The sequence below is a fragment of the Aythya ferina genome (assembly GCF_964211825.1).
Source record: "Aythya ferina genome assembly, chromosome: 11".
Classification (NCBI taxonomy): Eukaryota; Metazoa; Chordata; class Aves; order Anseriformes; family Anatidae; genus Aythya; species Aythya ferina.
Window position 1 is genome coordinate 8,472,555 of NC_140307.1, and position 5,508 is coordinate 8,478,062.

Consider the following 5,508-nt stretch of genomic DNA (forward strand, 5'->3'; position numbering starts at 1 on the left):
TCACCAAGGAGTAAATGAACCGTTCTCTTAATTGCAAATTTACGGCCAAGATGGGTACAGAGGAGTCCATATTTCTTCATAGGAGTTGGATGGCCGTGGAGAGAAGGCTCTCTGGGGACATATCTGGGATGTGGACGGACGTTACCCATAAATACAGTGAAATAAGTTTCCCATTAGACTTAAATCCAGTGAGGCGGCATGAATCACCTTAAACATGCATAACTCTCCCTTATATATCACCACTGCTGAAGCATTAATTAACCCATAACAACCATCCCTAGACACTCAAAAAGATCTCTTTCTTCATCCTATCCCAGTGTAGCTGCTGGAGAAAAAAAAAAAAAAAAGTAAAGGTTTCTGGGTCAAACCACAGTCTGTGCGCTTGGCTCTGCAAAGAGCTGTGGTGAGGGTGCTCTTCTCTTCATCAGGGAGATAACTGAGGACATGTGGGACTACATGGCCCAGGTAAAGAGGTGGCTTTAGGGGATCTACTCAGCTCCTTAGGCTACTTGTGCTCAAGCACTTTGCCTGGGTGGTGCTACGTCTGATGGCAGAACCTGGTAAGGCAGTAAGACCTGCTTGGAATATGGGTATTTTTCTTTTTCATTGACTGACTTTATACAACTCTACCCCCAAAACAAAAACAAAACAAACAAACCACACACAAAGCACCTTGGCTTGCATTAGATTGCATGGATTGGTTTGAATTGGGCTTGCAGTCAGAGAGAGGCAGCTGAAAGAGCCAAGAAAAGCAAATAAAAAGTACAAAGCAAATAAAAGGGCTACTTAAGGTGGCTGCATCTCCAGTTGGAGCTCCTAACATTTGTGTCTGTGCCAGAAGAATGAGAAGCCAAAAACAGAGAGAGAGAAAGAAAGAAAGGAAGGGAACAAAGTGGAAAAGAGAAATTAATCCTCAAGTAACTGAGAACAGGTGCTTCATTTGGGCACTTGGATGTGAATGTGCTGCAGTTGGTTGCTCTATCGACTGGGGAATTCAATAAGCGAGGCTGGTGCACTTATGACAGAGCTCAAAGAATGAAACCCCATGTAAATTAACTGCCTTCCACCAGCCTGTGCTTTATTAAAAAGCACAAGTTGTCAAGGCACTGCCTTGAAGGTCACTGCTCCAGGAGCTTGGGCAAAAGAATTAAAACCTGAAGCTCCTAAATGCCTCGTGCAGCTCAGGGGATTTGAGTTGCAACCCTGTGTTTTTCCTTCTGCTGACAGGAGGCTGGTGCCTGCCTGACTTCTGTGATGGAAACGTGCCTGCTCTGAGCCTTGGGCTGTGACAAGGGAAGGAAGAAAAAAAGAGATGGCCTCACCCAGCTGGGCTTTTTCTCTTGAACTGTGGCCTCTTTGTATTGTCCAGAGGGAGATGGAAAGAGCCTTGGTACCCCTGTGGCATGGCGTGGCTGCTGTCTGCCACTGCACAGCACAATGCTACGGCATCCCAGCTCCATTTGATGCAGGATGATGTTTCACAGAAGAGTTAAAAGCATCATGTCAAATATAATTATGAGACAATAACAGCCTATTAGTTCCAGTGCCTAATTTTAAACCTCAGACTGTCTAAAAACCGTCAGTCTGCTTTTAGAAGAGCTGTCAGCTCCTGAAGGTATAAATAAGAAGCGTAGAGAATGGATAATCTTTGCCTGTCTTAGGGCCAAATATCGTCTTCCAAAAAAGGTAAAATTCCCATTCCATCGTTTACTCATTGAGACTTTTCTTTCTTGCTAAATCTGTGAGACTCCCCCTGGGATGAGCAGCCTAACATACGGGCTTTATCTGCTTTGCCTCCAATCCATTGTAGTTCCTTGGAAAAGGCAAAAACATCATGGAGAGGCACCATCCACCAAGCAGCTCAGTTCATTCCTTGGTTATTCTCAATCTGACTGGTTTTTACTTCCTTTGAAGCACCCCCTCTGGCTGCTCACCACCCCGCACACTGCTGCTGTTTGGGCTCCTGCACTCACCCTGACTTGTTCTCTGGATTCAGGCATGGGTCAGAGCACTCAGAGCAAAACATCCTGGGTAATTTGCAGGTCGAATTATCTACGGAGGAAAAACTAATTGGTCATGTGGGTATGAGCCGATACAAGGAGTTTATTGCTTGAAAATCTTTAGTTAATGTTATACACATACAAATAATGCCTTTAAATGTTTGGGCGCTGTTTGGGTTGCCATTATAAATTGCTACACAAAATATCTCCCCACCCCCACCGCGTGATGCAGAGTTGATTATCGTGTGTATGAATGATGCATCAAAAGCACCTCACATACTGAGTCAGGGTATCTTCCACTAATGAAGTCCCCAAAGAAATGCACCACAGACCTTCTGAGCTGCGATATTCTGATGGCTCGGATATATCAGAGATAGCTAAAATAGTGTTAGATATAAGATCTCCCTAGCAAAATTCTCCAAAGAAGCACACGAACATCAAAGAGTCTTAACTCTTAAGTCCTATAAAATATTCTTCTATTTGGATTGATAAGAAATTAGGGTAGTGCCCTAGATACATAGCTAAGAGAACTAGTGTGGCTCTTGAATTGTTGTGGCGGCTTGTTTTTATAAAATTATAAACATATTGAAATAATTAATTTTTGCCTTACAAAAATACATCACTTTTTTATTTGCAAGTCTACAGCACATGGTCATAATATACTTGATTTCTCACTGCTGACCAAATACAAACACTAATAATGCTCAAGGGCTGCACATTAAATTGAATTGAAAAGTGCCTGCCTTTAGCTCTCTCAAGACTTTCCTGGTTGCTTTCTATGGCTAACTATTGGCTCCACTCACATAAATGAAACAAGTGAATTCTCTATCAGATCAGACCTTATCTGTTGAAAATAGACATTGTCACAGACCATTCCACACAATGAAATAAATTCCTATCTTCACTTCTTATCATGAAATAATTAGAATATTTCAGTTCTGCACCCTGAGTCATAAACAATGATGAAAAGCTAGTAATTCAATTAGAAATCAGATTCTTTTTCTAATGAGCAGCAATATATTGTGATATCAGTATTCAAGCCTGGTGATAAAAAGGAAATATTTGCAGACTCGCTAACAACTTCACTGAGCTCTCTTGAAAATATGGACCTCTTGGTGCCCAGCCCTGAGGGTGGCTGTAAGTCCCTGAGTTTCTGCTCTGCAAGAGACTGAGGGCTACATATGGAAGTTAAATCTGGGAACTGGAAATTGGTTATGAAAAGATGTTTCAGTAGCAACCCCCTGTCCCTGGGTGCTTTGTAAAAATTCCTCCATGTCAAAGCTGGTGAAAGCTTTGGGGTGCCTCCGTGCCATCTCCTAGGCTGGCCACCAAGCGCCACAAAGTCGAGTACTGTCTCCTGCTTGCCCCATGCCTTTCTCCCAAGGAACAAAGTAATTTGTCCCCACATATTGCTGCTCTGAGTATCTCCTCTCCCCAGAAACCTGCCCTGCACTGGGGTGGCATGGATGTGCCAGCTGAAACGCTGCAGGGAGTGTTTTGCTGTCTCACTGCCGCAGAGCCCCCATCGCTGTGTTTTAGCACATGGCACTTGAAAACAAAGTTATCAGAATAAACCTTTTAGCTATAAATTGCAGGTATTAAAGATCCATGTGATAATTGTCTTATCTGGCTCCAAATGTGCTTATGATGCTGAGAGAGAGCAAATTGGATTACGCTTGAAACAGGCTCTTCCATTTTCATAAATTACCTGGAAAAGCAGTGAGGGCTCAGAAATGCAGACGCCTTGTTTTTGACAGATTGTGATTTTGTTGAAGGATCTCGTGGAAGGGAACAAGCAAACAAACAAGCTGAGAAAGGTCTTTCTGGGAGGAAAGGATGGAGAGTTAAAAAAAACATGAACAATCCCTGCAGAAATGCAGCAAAGCAACAGCAGAGGAATGTGGGGAATACTAAGTGACAGTGCACCCAACCCCAGACCTGGATAAATTCTGGGGTATGGTTATCAGAGAAGAACCAATCTGTGTCCCTCAGCTCGTCTCAGCCAGGTTCTGCAGGGTCAGATTGTCCATGCTGAAATTCGTGTTTTTCCCTGGCAGTGGCACCTCCTTGCTCTGCCCTCCACAATGGGGGAGCCCACACATGCCTCTGGGTACAGCATCACGGAGACCCAAATGGCAAATTTCTAAAATGCTGGTACTCATAGGGACCACGCCAGTTTTCAGCTGCCTGGGACCAGATGGGGCTGTAGCTTTTGCTCCCCATCCTCTCAAAGCCACTAGAAGCCAAATCCTTGGTGGCATAAAGGAGTTGTGCAAACCGTACCTTATTTTAATGCTTAATTCTAGCTGGTTAGAGACAAATGGGAACAAAAGTGGCAGAAGATATGAATGGTGTTTTAATGTAGGGAAGCTCTTCCAAAATACAGCAAAGAATACAACATAGCTGTAATAAATATGAAAACTTTCTGGGCTCTGGTGTACATTAAATCTTGAGTGTTTGGTTAGTGATATTCACCATACTCCCGACACAGATGATTTTTTCATTTCCCCATCTTTCTTTTACTCTCACCCCTCTTTTTGGAGGAGAAAGGCTGAAATATGTATTTCAAAGCAGGTTGCTGAATTCATAAAATATGTTTTAAGATATTTCTCCACTCTTGTCAGCTCTTTGTAAAAACTCCTTCGTAAGCTCTTTGGAGATCCTAAGTGGATTTTCCTCTTGTTGGTTTGCTCAAAATGGTTATTGTTGAAAATTACTGGCATTAAAAAGAAAAAAAAATGCAAACAAACCAAAAGCTTTTAGAAAGGTAAACTGAGAAAGGAAACTCAGACAAAGCTAGGAAGGGTTTAGCATTAAGAAATATACAGAAAAATGCAGTGAGGCTCCGGTCTGGGTCTTCAGCTGAAAAAGCAGCTCTGGGGAGCCACAGATGGGTCTGTCCTGGAGCCAGATGTTATGAGCCAAGGTCAAGAGAAGCCTTTTGCAGTGGTCTTGGGAAACTTATGACCAAGGCTACATGTTTCCAAGGAACAGTTATTGCAGCAAAATACTCTTTCTTGTGCCATATTTAGAGACATCCCTGGAGAGCCTCACCAGGTCGGGCTGATCTTCTGGTGTTAAGCCTGCAGCAGCCAGAAGGGGTGGGACGAGGGAGGACTGGGCTGATGCCTCTTTCTTCTGCTCACACTCCGACTGTGAGAAGGGGAGCCAGGCTAATATGCAGTACTGAAATTTTACTGTCTTCAAGGCTCATCCTCCTAAAGCCAACTGCCTTCATTTTAGGGCAGTAAATTGCTGGCAGCACAGAATAAAGAGACTGAACTTTCTTTATTACTCTGAATTTTCTTTATGGGTCTGACAAAGAGCTGTTTTTTTTTTTTTTTTTTTTTTTTTTTTTTTCCATTCAGTTCTGGCTCTTTCTTCATGCTCCCTCCCTATTTTCTGCTGTTTTTAATTTGCCTGTGAACACAACCAAAGACTCGCATGTGGCTTGTTTCTCCCTGTCACCTGCACACTTACTCTAGACAAAATCATTGGCACATGGTAG